This window comes from Rhinolophus sinicus, chromosome 8, assembly GCF_057876585.1.
Source record: "Rhinolophus sinicus isolate RSI-liver-muscle chromosome 8, RSI-T2T, whole genome shotgun sequence".
NCBI lineage: Eukaryota > Metazoa > Chordata > Mammalia > Chiroptera > Rhinolophidae > Rhinolophus > Rhinolophus sinicus.
The window spans coordinates 12,824,897-12,841,319 of record NC_142508.1 but is presented as its reverse complement, the minus strand read 5'-3'; the positions used below and the strand labels follow the sequence as shown (position 1 = coordinate 12,841,319).

The 16,423-nt window shown below is 38.2% G+C and overlaps 1 protein-coding gene across 5 annotated transcripts in view; it reads left to right on the top strand.

Annotated features, from left to right (window-relative positions):
- The window catches only part of CALD1 (caldesmon 1), a 195,213-nt gene that overhangs the window by 67,364 nt on the left and 111,426 nt on the right, over positions 1 to 16,423 (top strand). For all 5 annotated transcript variants that reach the window (XM_074315350.2, XM_019750901.3, XM_019750894.3 and 2 more), the window contains exon 2: positions 15,296 to 15,389. The gene's annotated coding sequence lies outside the window, so the exon portion shown is untranslated. The remainder of the gene's footprint in view (positions 1 to 15,295; positions 15,390 to 16,423) is intronic.

Sequence of the window (16,423 nt, the reverse complement as noted above, 5' to 3'; positions counted from 1 at the left end):
ACAATTTTTCATTTACTATACCTTGGCAGTAAATGGATAAGATACTTGAAGCCTTTAATATATGTCTGTGCTTGTCTGTAACACAAAAATCATGGCAAATACTGTTCCAACTTTGACTTTGTGGGTTTAGGGAAAGCTAAGAATTATCCAAGTGAGAAATGTGCTAGTATTGCTGGGTAGGGATGGCCGCTTGTTTCAGTCTTAGAGAACAGCATGTCCCAAGGTTCTGTGACCTGCAAGATTTGAACCCACACAAGAAAGTCAAAGAAAGGTAGGGTGACCAGATCACAAAGGATGGTGGGACAAGAGGAAGCTGGAGAGGTCGGCAGGGCCAGATGACATACAGAACTGTGAGTCAGGGTAAAGCATTGAATCTGAATTCTAAATGCATTGTGAAGCTATTGCGGTATTTTAAACAGTGCAGTGACATGATCAGATTAATATTTTCAAAAGGTTGTTATTTGCAGAAGGCCAGAACATTTGAACAGAAAGACTAATAAGGATCCTCCTGGAATGGTCCAGATTAGATATGGTGGCTTGGATTAGGGGGGTAGCAACAATAATGAGGATAAATGGACTGTTTCAAGAAAATTCTGGAGGGAGGATCACTGGGTATAGTAATTTATTTCACGGGGAATGCTGGGGAAGAAGTGTCTGGAGTGACTCCCAGGTCCAGGGCTCAAGCAACCAGGTAAATGCTGGTACCATTTGCTGAGATGGGAAAAACGCAGGGAATATGGACTACGTTTAATTATACATATATATTTTTGGCTGAAAAAAATAAGTAGCAGGCTTGAATGTCTTACGAATTGTAGAGAGGAAACAAAAGTACAAAGTATAATGTTCACCTTCAGAGTGCTTGCACGCTGACCTTTAAACCCATTGCTGACACTTAACAGACCTTCTCAAACCACCAGAGGCTACCTCGTCACTAGAAATTACTCTCTCCTCCCTTCCACTGTGTGTCTACATATAATGTGTTTGACTTTAATAGTTTAATTTGCTACGCCTTCAAAGTATCTCATTTCTCAAGGCTCAGATCAGTCAGTCTTAAAAATATGGTTTTAAAGAAAACTGTTTTGGGGGGGGGGTTCTATAATCTTGGCAGTGAATGAATCTTGGCAGTCTTTACCATTTTGTCTTACTGTTATTTGCTGTAATTCAATTACAAATATTTTGGTGGCATTGCAATTACTGTTCCTCCTTCTCCTGTTAGTTATTTGGAAACAAGAAGAGTTCAGAGAAACAAAATGTGATCAATTTGCTCCCCCGGGACTCACTAAGCCCTCTACATTGCTTAGCTATTCAAAACAAACTGATTGAGATTTCGGAATAAAGATTTATGTGCAAGAATGTCCATCGCAGCATTACTTATAATAGCCCAAACTTGAAATACTCTACATGTCCAGTGACAGAGGAATGAGCATATAAATCATGACATTATTAATCATGTTAAAATAATGGTGTAGGAAAATATGTATAAGTGAAAAAAATTGAATACATGCCATATTACATTCACTTTAAAAATAGGATCATATGTGTTGCTAAAAAAAAAAAAAACTGGAAGAAAATATATCAAAACTTTAATCTCAGGTGGGAGGGATTAAAAGAGAATTAAAATGTTTTTTCTACATATATTTCTGTATTTTCTAAGTTTCCTATAATGAAATGCATATTTGTTTATTCTCCAAAATAAGATGTATATCGATACTGCATTCAGAAATAGGTCTGACTTTACAGATTTAATGATTTGGGACCTTTTGCAATAGGCTAAAATAGAAACAAAAGTAGTCTTGATAACCATCACTATTTCACTCTGTAAGTAAATAATTGTCAAGTACTGTCTGTGTTTGCTGCTTTGGGGACATAAAGCAGTATAAAAATGTGATTGCTCTCTCAGGAAGCTTGTGATGAAGTACCTGTACTCATGGATTTCACTCCTTTGGGTTCAAACAGCCTAAAAACATAATAAGAACAGTTTTGATTTTCATCTCTGAGTTTTTTTTCCTTTTGAGCCATATCAGGAGATGAAAGTGTTCAGAGAAAGAGAGAGAGAGACTCCCCCAAACAATCTAAGTATCTGTGCAGCCTCAATACCTTTTAAATTCTGACTAAATTGAATGTTTTCTTCCGTCATTCTTCTTGTATATTTCACATAATGTATTTGCAGTTGTATTTAAGCTTCTCGGATGGCATGTGCATGTAAGCTTAGATGTTTCAAGTTATTCAGTCATTTGTTTTTCATTCTTTCACAGTAATTTGTCTCAATCACATTTTATGTTCCAAATATACAAAATTGTTGTCATCTCTGGAACGTATACTTTCGAACTTTCCCTTATGAAACTGAAAAACACATTTTAAAGATGTGTGTATTAGCTCTAGTCAGCCAATAATTGTGCCTTCATAATGCCAGAATTGTCATTTCAAAAAGTAACAGAGAACTGCCCGATAATTATTTGGAGACAATTGCCCAAAAAGTTTTATTGAACTAATTTATCTTTTTCATTTAATTCAATCAACTCAGCTATAAAGGTTGACCATGATGAGTCTTCTCTTGGTATTTTTGTTGGCATAGAATAGAGGCATTGCTATGTTTAAAAGATGTTATCATTTATTATAGGATGTTCAATTTGAAATATTGTATTAATGTGGACATGGGTTTCATTGACCCATCCATATCTTCACTCCACTTGGTTAATAACACACACGTTTGTTTTTAAAGATAGCAACCTGGGCTGAAGTTTGTGGCTCCAACAGATTGAAATGGAATATTGTTCACATTACCATCAACCACCTAATATAATCACCAGGAAAAATGTCGGGACCAGGCTTCAGTCCACCTTGTATCCACTTTCAGTCTCGTCCTGGAATGAAAGATACTGGATAGTGAATCAGGATTTAGAAACAGAAACATTTCAACACCCGGGGACCTCATTTATTTATTCTGAGCACATATTTATTGAGAAACTAATATGCGCTGAGAACTACGTGAGGCACTGGGGATACAGACGTGAACTAAGTCTGGAGGGTAGATCACACGTTAAGTGTTCTTCCCACAATAAAAGTAAAAACATAAATAAATAAAAGAATTCAAGTCGAAAAAAACAAAAACAAGTGGATAAAACATAGTTTAATATTTATTTTCACACTTGGGAGTTAGTTGTGTGAGGGCAGACATCATGGCTGACACCATCTCTACAGTCTCCTTAGCAACTTCCATTTAGTAACTGAAAATAGAAGCCCATACAGGGCCTGCTGTTTTGTCTCATGAGAGAAGAATAGTAGAAAAGCAAATATCTAAATTGTTTTCTCCATGCGACATATGTGAAACCAACTTACAGGGACACACATAGGTAGGCCTTTTTCTTCCATTCAAGAAATATGTCTAGAATTCAGTTGAGTGAGAGTCAAGTTCATAGGCATTATCTTGAATCCTTCCTAATGTTTCAAAGAAGTAAACCACATGGAACCTGAAATTTCTGATGACACATCGCACCAGTAGTAACACTGTGAGCTATTCCATGCGGAAAGCCATGGGGGTGGGCCATGGTGGTGGGCTACCATACCTTAGCAGATCTATTCTGATGTTCAAGGGCTTTGGGGTTATGACAGTTGCTGGAAGTATTTATTACTTGTTAGACTCTCTCCACTATGCGTTTCCTGCAAAGACAGTCTAAATTCCAAGGGCCACAAAGAATAAATCTCAAGATGGTTATTTTGAAAATTTTTATCCATGGTAGCAGTTGGGAATCAAGCAGTGGATGGATCTAAAAACAAATACAGTGATTAATTTGTCTTAAAATAAAAATAACCAGCTCCTGCTAAATGACCTTGGCTGTTAAGTAACCCAACAGAGACAGAATGGTTTTCTGTTCTGCAGAGAACAGATTTGGGAACCCAGATCTACCCACTACTAGCTGAGAGGCCTGGGGTAAACCATTTAACCTCTCCAAGTCCCATTTGTAAAATGTTGCCAATAATATTTGTCTTCCTGACCTCCAGGGTTGCATGAAAATCACTTGAGAAAAGGGATGTGAAAACTCTGTTTACTGTAAAAGGGCTCTATGTATTTGTATTCTTAACTCATTTGTGATACCGCAAGTCACTTAGAAATCAGTCCACAAGTGGCTGATCTCATTGACGATAGAAGCGTAATTGCCCTGTGACCAACCCACTTCATCGCTACCAAGCATTCCAGACATTTCAGTGCGCGACCAGGGTCTATGGGAAAAAGTCAAAAGGAGACTGATCAGAGGAATTCCACTGGCCCTTCCCAGGGCCCTGTGCATGAAATGGTCCCCTGTGCATTGTTATTTTGCTGTGTTTGCTGATGTCCAGTTTCCAAGACAATAACAGACCGATTACTGGGTGATGATGAACAGACAGAAGGAGTGTGATGTTCTACCAATTTTCTAGAGCAAAGGTTTCTGTATTTGGTCCATAGGATTGCAGCCTTTGTTGGCTTCTTTTCTCCATTGGATGTGCAAATAGAGAATGCAGAAGCAGGCTTTCTTTTAAATGCTGAGGAATGACACCAACCCGTGAATTTTTTTTGGAGCTGCACACACGGATGGTTTCACATGGGTAGGGTAGGACAAGGTGATTCTAGGTTCTGACCTGAGCCCTGAGCCTTCCCGTTGCCCAAATTCCCTATGTCAGAGTTTTGTGCTTTACAGTGACAGATCCCAAGTCTTCGGATTAGGTCTTGGCTCATAGCTCTGGGGTGGAAGAGAGAGGTGGACAGCACTGGCTGGTGAGAAGGTGAAGAGGAACAGGATTACTCCCCTTTGGGTGTTATTTTGCTTTGTGTTTTTGCTCATCTTAAGCAACTGGCCACCAAAGAAAGATAATCTACAGCTCTGTCCTTAGGTACTTAAATTTCAATCCATAGTCAAAACTAACACTAGAAAAAGTTTTAAGAAGACTTCAAAGAAATGAGTACATATTATACAACAGGAATATGAAACTCGATTCACTAAATCAATGAAGTGTGTTTAAATTTGCCAGAGTTGACTGAATTGAAAAAAAATAATTCAATTGCTTTGATGACCGATTATCTCAATCAGAAAGTACTGAATTAGGACATTGCCTATTTGTGAATATGCAAAATTCCTGAGTCCCAAGTTCATTGATGAGATTGTCCATACATTGAGAGTATACTGGAATCAAATGAGTTCAGTTCAGTTAAACTGACAATTATTAAACATATTCTGTATGCCTGAAGTTGTGCTGTACAGCAGATCTCTCCAACTTATTTACTTTGCACGGCAAGGATGTAGGAAAATCAGAGCCCTCATGTACTGATGATGGGAATAGAAATGGTACAGCCATTTTGGAAAAATGTCTCAAAGTCCATCAGATGATTAAACATAGAATTAGCACATGACCATGCAATTCCACTCCCAAGTATGTACCCCAAAGAAATGAAAACATAGTCTATACAAAAACTTGTACGTAAAGGTTTATAGCAGCATTATTCATAATAGTCAAAAATGGAAACAATCAACAGGCAAATGGATAAACAAAATGTGATATATCCATACAATAGAATATTATTTGGCCTTAAAAAGGAGTGAAGTACTGATACATGCTACCACATGGATGAATCTTAAAAACATTGTACTAAGTGAAAGAACTGAGTTACAAAAGGTCACATATTATAAGTTTCTATTCATATGAAATATTCAGAACAAGGAACTCTATAGAGACAGAATATAGATTAGTGCTCAGGGTTGGGAGATACAGAGGAAATGGCGGGGGGGGGGTGATGGCTAAAGGATTTCTTTTGGGGTGATGAAAATGTTCTAAAATTGATCATGGTGATGGTTCACAACTCTGAATATACTAAAAACTATTGAATCCTACACTTTACATGGATGAAGTGTACGGTATATGGACTATATCTTAATGACACTGTTATTTAAAAATACAATAATAACTGATAAATAATATACACTCGATAAAAAAATTCAAGAAGCCATACATAGACACATAGGCAGAAGTGACTGTATCTACTGGAAAATATAATATACATACGAATTAAGTGGACATTTCTTATCACTCATCGGAACCTAAGTATTTAACACAGTGCCTTACAAATAGCACAACAAAAATCAGTGCTTGTTGATAATGATAATGATGATGGTGGTGGTGGTGGTGGTGACAACAGAAACAACTGCCCTGCCTTGCCACAGTATTTGGACGTTTTAATATCTCCATTAGGTCTTTCTTGATGTGTGGTAGTAAAACCAAATTCGAGCTGCAGGAACACCATGATTCTTTAAAGAGAAAGATTACCTTTTTCTCGGGAGTCAATGTCCTATATGTTTGTAGTCACAGGGAACGTATCACATACTGATGTCAGCTACTTTCCCATAAGAAGTCCAGAAATTCCATAATGCCATCAATGACTTTCTCTTTCCTATTGGCTTCAGACAAGTCGAGAACGCTTCATAAAACTTAAAAATAATCTGCCATTCACCCTGCCGTGGGTACATTTGTATTGCTTCTCCGATCAGAAATTATCTTGCCTGTAAAAATCCTCTCCCATTCTTCTATTGACCATCGAAAGATCCTGGCTCGTACAAATAGCATCATGGATAATTCTTAATCTTAAAAAAGACCAAGGGAAAAAGGAATAGGCTACAGCAATTAGGCACTCTTTTAAGACCTTGAAGTCCTTCTTTTGTACTCTCACGTGATCTTGTTCTGTTGCAAAAAAAAAAAAAAAAATGTTTTCTTCTTCATACTTGTACAAAATTGGCTCCTCTGAGAATATATATCTAAGCTATAGCCTTTGCATTCCACGAAATGTTAAGGGGAATTCGGTCATATTTCCCTGGCTCCCATTGCTAGCCCTGGCCACTTAATGGTATAGAAACAAGCTACAGGTTTGATTTATTCTGCTTTCCAGGTACAGAATAACAAGGATGGAGGAAGAAAAGATGCTAGTGCTGGTTGGGGGCCTATAGCTTTGTAGGTTCACTAATAGGCGCTTTATATGTTATCTCATTCATTCCTTCATTCACTCACCTGACAAACCTTTATGGAGCATATGTTATATGCCAGGGAGTAGGCTAAATGCTTGAGACAAATTATTGACCAGACCATGTCATTTCCATCAAGAAAGCCATAGTCATACAATGACAGTCCAGTGTGGCAATGCCACCACAGAGGCACAGAAGAGGGCAAACCCTTCAAGCAGTTGTTTCCATCCTTATTTTCAAATGAGTAACTGATATCCAACAAAGCACTTTCCTAAGGTCATATATCTATTATGAGCCCACAGCCTGCCTTCTTTCACAATTCCATGCTGCTTTCAAGGGAAAGACCTATGCCCAAACCAAGTGAGTAGTTGAAAGCTTGGCCAGCAATCCAGTGAATCTGTTTGTTGCAGAATGCCAGGAGAGGTCTTCCTTTCGTTGAGTAACTGATTTTTTCTTGGATAATTACAACCATTTCTTTGGTCTCTCTTTGTTTATAGCCTGCTCGATAGCTAAATTCTTACCACAGTATCTTATCAATAGATTTTGTCCCTCTGATCTACTAATTTACACCAATATCTATATATCCATATAAATAATTCCATAGTACCATGAAGCATATATCTCATGAAAAACAAGAGATTCTCCCACAGACATAAAAATTTACATTGAAATACAAGCATACAATAGACAAATGGTACTCAAGATACACAGGCAAAAACTAAAAAGGAAACACACAATTTAAACGAATAAAGAGGAAACCTGTGCAAAGGCTTGATGCACATATGAGCCACTGGAGATAGATTTGGGAAGGTAGGTGATGGAAAGTGAAGAGGAGAAAGGATGGTTCACAAGCAAGGGGCCGAATACCCTGACGTTTCATGACAAATTAAAATGATATGTAGACCCTGTATTTGAATTGCTTTGCTATGGGGCACTTGCAAAAACATTCAATATTTCCCTTCTAAGATGCAGTAAGCCAAAAAATATATATGGAAAGTTCACTAAGTCATTGGTAAATAATCCAGTGTTGACTTTTAATTTAGAAATAACGGGCCAAATCGATCCCAGCCTTCCCGACTACAATTTTCCCCCTGCAGAGTACACTGATTTGTATTACCTTATTGTTTTCTCTCATTGTTTGTGTTTCTTTTCATTATTTTATTTTCCTACTGGTGTAATATATGACCAGAGATATTGAACTTTTATGATTTTATGTATTTTGAGCTCATAAATTCCCTGTACTTGTCACCTTTCCAGACTGAGGCTTTATTTTTTTCCATTCACATGTTATAACAACAATGCTTTTTATTGATGTATACCATGCAGCAAAGTGCTTAAGTCATAATTCTACAGCATGATGGATTTTCACTAGATGAACACAACAGGGTCAGTCAGCACCCAGATCAGGAAACAGAACACTGTTAGCACCCCGGAAGCTGCACCCACTTTTGCAGTCATGCCTCCTCCCCTCCTCACCACTGCCCCAGGATAACCATTGTTCTGGTTTCTACTCAACTGAGTATTGGTTTTGTCTGTTTTTGAATTTCATACTAATGGAATGCTAGAACATGTATGCGTGTTTGTGTGCGGGATGTCTGTTGTTGAACATTCTGTTTCTGAAACTCATTGCCTGAGCAATACTTAGATTATTGTAATTATTGTACAGTAGTATGTCATTGTTTGCCTGCCCCAATTTATCCATTTTACTATAGATAGATATGGAGGCGATTTCCAGTTTATGGCTATTAATGAAGAGTTTGTGCATTCTCGTTCATATTATTTGATGAATATAAGCCTGGATTTTTGTTTTGTAGGAGTAAGATTTCTAGGGCACAGGGTTTGTAAATATTCAGCTCTAGCAGATACTGACAAATATTTTCCCTAAGTGATTGTAGCAGTGTACATTCCGACAGCAGTGCGGGAGAATTCCAGTTGCTCTCCAACATTTTGAATTGGTGGTCTTTTAAATTTTATCTGTTCTAGTCATGTGTAGTTTAAATTTGGATTTTTCTAATGATTAATGCGATTGAGCACTTTTTATATGCTTATTGGCCGTCTTAATATCCTCTTTTGTGAAGTACTTATTGAAATCTTTACCCATATTGGGTCATCTATCTTTTCATTATTGATTTGTGGGCATTCTTTATATATGCTGGATACAGTGTGTCCTTTGTCAGATATATATGTATGGCTAATATTTTTTCCCCAATCTACGGCTTGCCTTTTCACTCTCTATATGGTTCTTAATTTTAATGCAGTACAATTTATCGATTTTATTCCTTTATGGTGAATGATTTTTATGACCCGTTTACAAAATCTTTGCCTCTCTTAAGATCGTAGAGATATTTCCTACTTTTTTCTCTGAAAGTTTTAATGTATAAGTTTTCACGTTTAGATCTACAATAAATCTTGAATTATTTTTGTGAGTGGAAAGGGGATATGGTGTTACATAAAAGTTAATATTTGGTTTTCTATTTTTCGACATGAGTATGCAGTTGAAGTGCTAGATGATGTTACCTTCTTTCAGATAAGGTTATTCTATCTTTAAATAGTTTGATAGAGTTGAGGACATTCCCTTTAGTTGAATTAGGGCTGAGGTTATTTGAAACTCATCTGCCATTTGGTCTGACGCCATCAACCTCCAGTTTGCCCCTCTTCCCAGATGAGCTCTCCAAGGGTCCTAACTGAAATTATATCTCAAGATACGGTCTTCTTTTTTTTTTCTCGCTTCCACTTTTCATCAAAGTGCAATTTACATACAGTAAAATGTACTATTTTTAGTGTATAGTTCTGCAAGTTTTGACAAATGCACAGTTGTGTGACTACCACCACAGTTAGATATGGAACGGCTCTATCAACTCCAAAATGCTTCTTCCTTCTTGAACCTGAAGGTTTGCCTCCTCAGCTCCATGAGACAGCTGAAATTTCTGCTTGTTTTTTTTTAATTCTCTTACATTCTCTTATCTTCTTTATCTTAAGGATTCAGCAAACACTTATCCAGGCCTCCCTTCTCTCCAGATATTGGTCCCTTACGTCTTGATTACTGCAGCAGCTCTCTGATGCCTTCAAATAGATTTTGGGGCTATTTGGGGGGGGAACTTTATCCAGATTTTCTAGTTGTTCTCAACGAGAACATTGGACTGCCATAAGCTGTTCCATTAAACGCAAACACCAAAGGCAGTCTACATACATTAAGCAGACTCATTAAGACCTTCCTCCAAAGCTGTTTTTCTTTGTATAGCTCTCAGAATGGTAAAAGAAATGTCAACGTTGGCAGCTATGATTACTCCAAGTGTTCAATCATAGAAAGAGCTTTGGAATCAAACAAATCTCAGTGCAATTCCAACTCTTATTTCTTAACTATGTGGTAGTGAATCTGAATCTGTTTCCTTTCTTTCAAATGGGGATAATAAAAACAAGTGGTCTTACAGTTTTCTTTTAAAGATTAAGTGAGGTAACAGATATCAAGTACCTTGCACCTAGTAGGCATTTAGTAAATTATAGATATTACTATGTAATATGTTATTATTTCTCTTAGAGCAATAAAATGCACTCGCCTCTTAGAAATGATGGAGCATGGGTGGAAGTAGGTGGTCCCTGAAAAGCAATCCCCTTCTCTGAGTACCCTGTTAGATGCTGGAAAGAACTAAGTCGATTGGACTTGTTTTATTCACAACCATAATAAGGTCATTCATTCACAGATACTGAGACATCCACAAAACTGTTTTTCCTTAAAAGACCATAGAATTATACACAAACCATCGGAGTTGGAGGAATCTTAAATATCTATTCCAAATGCTTCATGTTATATATGAAAGAATTGAGGGGCCAGGAGTGGTCAAATGACTCGGTGAAGGTCAATTCACTCATTGGTATTTATTTACATGACCCATATTCCCTAAGATCACATATTTCTTCCCTTCTAAAATACTCCTCACTCCCATGTTCAACTATACATGTAAAACAGAGACAATTCACAAGAGACAATTAGTTACGTTTTATTGTTACTGGCTCATTCTAAAGCCCATAGATCTATTTTTAAATATTTTAATTTCTATCCACACAAATTATGTGACTTCCTGCCAAATAAGACTGAAATAGCTACTTAGCATTCCTTTCCCATTCCAAGGATATGTCCTGTAGCTTTTCATTCTTCTGTCCATTATTAAGAAATATTCTGCCTTATCCTCTAGTGCACAGAGAGAAGGCAGCTCACACAATCCCACAGAAAACAGTACTCTTTAAGTTTTCCAGTGAAAGGAGGTACGGGGGGGACCTGTGCCCTTCTGGGCACTGGATGCACAGGTGGCCATGTGTGACCTTGGCACTGTCCTCTATGAATAGGGACAGGTCATTAGACCCACTGCACCCCTCCTGATTTCCAGCAAAGGTTGCACTTTGAGGGTCATTGTTTGGTCAAGTCCCTTTGTTGAGTACATCTTTTAGCACACCTTTTAGTAGCACATTCTACTAAAGGACAAATACACCTGAATCCCCTCTGGACCACATGACTTGCAAGAGTTTCATGCACACAAAGCACATAGTCATTTCATCAAAGCCTCTACCTCGCACCAGGATTCTCAAGCGCTCCTCATGGAATGCTCTTTCCCTAGATCTTCACAAGGGTTGGTCATTTCTAGAAATGTATTTTCAGCCGAGCTATCTGCTCTTCAGGGAGACCATCCCTCCTCATCCAGCCTCCAGTGGCCCTCTGTCACAACATGCTGTTTTATTTACTCACTAGAGCAAATGTGTGTTGTCTGTACCCACCAGAATGTAAGCTTCATGAAGGCTGAGTCTTGGCTCCATCACAATGGGTCCCATTCTGGCTTAGAGTACTCACTCAGTGAATGAATGATGTGGGCATGTATCCCTGTAATACCACCATCAGGCTTATTTGTCCTTGTCGCTATAGTGATCTAAGGAGATGGATTAGAGCAGGACCTGGCACTAATACCCTACTACACACTTATTATTACCTCCATAATAAAAGCAGCGCATATTATAAAAGAGTCACGGGAGAATTTTTTTTAACACAAATATTAATGTTGAAATCAAGGGGTCCTAATGTGACCATATATAAGGTAAATTTTTTAATTGATTAAAACCAGGTTCTTCTTGTTGACTCTACAAAATCACTCATTTTTAAAAGTGATCCCTAATTCAACCTTTGCGGTAATTCCCTGGTATAATAAATTATCATTTGAGATCCTCTCCATCATCCAAACCCTTGGTATGTGTTTGAGAAATGGCATCTTTTTGTGAACATTTGTGAAGAATTTTAAAGTAGAATTTTAACCACTTTTTGCAAATATGCACTGGCAATGTTTTTCCATTTGTGTAATCTGGAAGGTGCGCGTTTCTGTTTCTTGTGCTACTGAATGGCTTTGGCTAGAGGCATCCTGAGGGTTTTAAGAAAATCACTATTCTTGGAGGACTAAAAACCTAATTGGAAGAGAAATTCCTCTTTTCCTTTTATTATGCCTTGATTCTCCCATAGCGAATGAATGCTTTCATATAAAACCCAAATTTCCCCACATGCTTCAGTATGGTTCAATCAAAGAGACAATGAATTGCATCTGCCTATTTGACACTAGCTGGGAAGGAGACTATGGAAGGAAAACCCACTTAATTGTCTAACGCAGTCCAGCTCTCTCTCTCTCCCTTCCCCTCTTTCTTCATCTCGGTCTTTCCCTTCCTCACCATGTCCAGTCCAGATTCATCCTTGCCTGCAGAAAATTCCAGTAACTGCCACTGGGCCAGTGCAGCCACAATCTGTGTCGGGGGCAGTGAATTAAAATCAATGGCTGAAAGGAATCAGTGAGTAATGGTTCACCCAGGCATTTATTTGAAGTTGCGATGTCACTGATGGTAGAGAAAGATCTTAAAACAAGGTGTGAGGGTTTTATCAACTCTCTGGCCCTTTGATCCTAAATCTGAAAATAAAAGGGAAAGTAGATCTGAAGACAAGCTCTACTTTTAGTCATTTTGCCGTTCACTGTATGGTTTCTCTTAAAAGCCTTTCTATCTTTGCCTCACTAACAAGAGAGTTCGTGGACTGAAAAAAATTTGTTTTCCTCTGATAGCATTTTCTTCCTTTCCTTTTTTTAAAAATTCATTCCCAAATTTAAAAATAAAAATACAGAGGGAATTGGGAACAGGGATAAGTGAAACTAGACAAATAAATACTGACCCTGCCAGAGGGTTGGGGGAAGGTACTGTGAATTTTTTTCTCTGTAAATGTAAATGTCTCCAAGTATATTCCTTTACAATTGAGGCAAGTCACTCCTTGCTTTCTTCTAGTCTCCTATGCTTTCACTGAATCCTGAGGGTCAAGGTTGGGAGGTCATTGTGGGGTGGGTACTATAATCTACATCAGCAGCCAAAAGTAGGGAACTTTTTTTCAGGTGCAAATTCCTGAGCACTTCTGTGGAGTATCCCATATGGTATTTAAAAAATAAATAAATAAATAAAAAACCAAAACCAAAAATGTCTCCCGAAGATTCTGATATATAGCCAGTCTGAGAACCCCCATTTTAGGGGGACAGTACACCATAAGAGCCATGAGGCCAAGTGTAACGGCTGTTTGCTCATTTTTGTATACCCATTCTGCTCCTGGCACATAGAGGCCACTCAATCCACATTTCTTTATAAATTTACTCATAAGAACACACTTTGTAATTTGTTCTCATCTAAATCCCATCGTCTAGTACTCTGCAAATCGCTTAGCAAGTGGTTGTTAATTGGGGGTGTGGGTGCAGAAAGGGAGCAGAGACTGCTTTGGGAAATCAATGAAAGCTAAAACACACAAAATTTGGCCTGCAGTTTCGGGGAATTCACAATCTTCCCTGAAACTCGTCCATGGGTTCTGTTTATTCATTCATTCACTATTCATTTCGTAATGCCCTACTGGGCTCTGGCAAGGGGTTGGGAACTATACGGAACCAAATTATGTGCCAGGTTTAGTCAAGCTTTCCAGCTAGATGATGGCTCACAGATTTTCTTGTACCCCTCTCCTCAGACTTATAGAAACGACCTCCAAAATTTGGCCCATAGTCGAAGAAAAGGAATTTAAATGGGATATAGAGCTCTTACCACTTTCTGACTTTGTAACCTACAAGTGTAATTGTATGTTTTATCACTCCAACTAGTTTTTTGGCTCCTTAAGTCATGACCCACGTTCCCAGTATGCTTAGCAAGGTACTTCAGATGTATCGACAGTGCAGCAATTGCTTAGTATGTGCATGTGGGATGAGTAGGAAGAGGTGGTAGATGCTGAAGGAAGAGAACTAAAGAGTCTGAGTGATGCTCAGGAAAAGGAAAGGCACCTGGTTTTGCTGCCTACCTTAGGAGGTGCTCAAAGTTCCCCGATGCCTAGTTTGCAAAACAAACTTTCTGAGATAGATACAAGCCAAAGATGACACAGTAGGCAGGTTTTTGTTTTGTTTTGATTTATGGGTTTTGTTCTTTACCTGTGAAACCTGAAATGACAATCCAGGAACCCAGGACCAATTTCGAGCAGTGCCATTTCAAGCCAGTCCCTTAATCTCTGTGAGCTTCTGTTTTCTTCCAATGCAAAATGGCAGAGGGTGGGGATGGGGGAAAAGCAAGGTATGCTCTTAAGGTCAGCTTGAGACCCATTATTCTACTAAACGAAACGCAAACATTAAAGGCCCAAAGTTGCATTTCCCCTAGTCATTAGTGGCCCTTGTTTGTATCATATTGGGACAGGTTTAGGGGTGTGATGGTGATTTACTGTCACAGTTACTATTTCTTTGGTCCTTCTAATGTTTAAGATGTATTGCTGTGTTTCAAGTGAAAGAGAGTTAACCCTAGATTATCGACTGCTTCATTTCTATAATTATTTATAATGCTCCAGAGCCTCATCTTCCACAACTGGTCAAGTTCCCGACCACCAACAGCAGAAGACTTTGGGCAAAGCGAAGGGTCTTTGAAAGTCAGAAGCTTAAAAGGTTTAAGGGTTGAGTTTAGAGAAGGGGTGTCCTTGGCTGTGTTCTAAGGCCTTTGACTTTGACTATTGGCATGTGTACTACACCCTGTTTTATATTAACTATGCCACCTTTTCTACCCCATTATTTAGAATAATTCAGGGGTTGACTCCGTAATAATTGTCTTGATTTTCTTTAAAATGCAAATACACAATATCTATTTATATCTATGCCTTATTTCCCCTTTAAGGTCCTAACTAACCGCAGTACCTGAGGAAGAAATGATATTTTAAAATATATAGTCTACATGAACAATAATTCTTTCCACTTAATTATGTTTCCATCTTCCTTTTATTCCAGGTATCATTAAAACATTCTAGTATCATCCAATCGAATTCCATACGGATTGGTGATCAACCGGAAGTCTTCAACGTGGATATCTGATTGCTTACCTGTGAGTAGAGGTTAATGTGATTTGGCGGGGAGGGGATTCTGCTCTTAGTGTTATATAACCTATTGCCTGATTTTCTAAATCCTTGCACTAAAAGATGCATTGTGAGAAACCAAGCTTTCTGCTATGCTGTTCATAGTTTACTTACCAGGCAATTAATCTATCAATGTTAGAAGGAGTTGTTTTGTAATCTGATTTTTTTGCTTTGTTTTTTGAAATTTGTTCCTTCCTATGCAATATCTTAAGCAAAACAGTCCCCACACAATGATGAAGGCCTCACTTCCTGCAAAGTATGCTGATGACTTGAGGAAAGAAGGAGATGAGTCAGTCTTCCAGCGGGAATAAGCTCCCCTTTGCACACACACTGGTGATTTTGCTATAGCAAACGACCACTGACTGAGTGGCTGACACAACAGAGGTTTATTTTCTCAGAGTTCTGGAGGCTACAAGTCCAAGATCAAGGTGTCGGCAGGCTTGGTTTCTTCTGAGGCTTCTCTCCTCAACATACAGATAGCTGTCTTCTCTCTGTGTCTTCACCTGACTATCTCCCTGCATGTGTGTCTTCTCTCCCTCCGTCCATTCCTCCCTCCAGATTTTCTCTTCTTATAAGGACACCAGTCATAACAGGCGAGGGTCCACCCTAATGACCTTATTTTAAAAACCTGATCTCCAAATACAGTCACATTCTGAAGTACTGGGGATTGGGACTTCAATATATGAATTTGGGGGAAACACAATTCCGTCCATTAACACCTCATCAGCATTTTTTCCTCTAATGGCTGATTTTTAGTTTATTGCATATGGGTTTCCTTCTAATTCTCCTCTCCTGGATTCCCTTAGCATCTATATCTCTCTGAGAGCATTTGGTTTTTCTATAATTTGTTATAGTCTTTTGTGTACAGCTCTCATTTCCGTATGACATTACATAATTTTTGAAATTGAAGAGTGTGCCTTTTACATCTCTTAGGGCCACTGAGGAGGTTTAGTATATGGTAGACAGTTAATAGTATTTATTAAATGATTGAATGAACTATGAT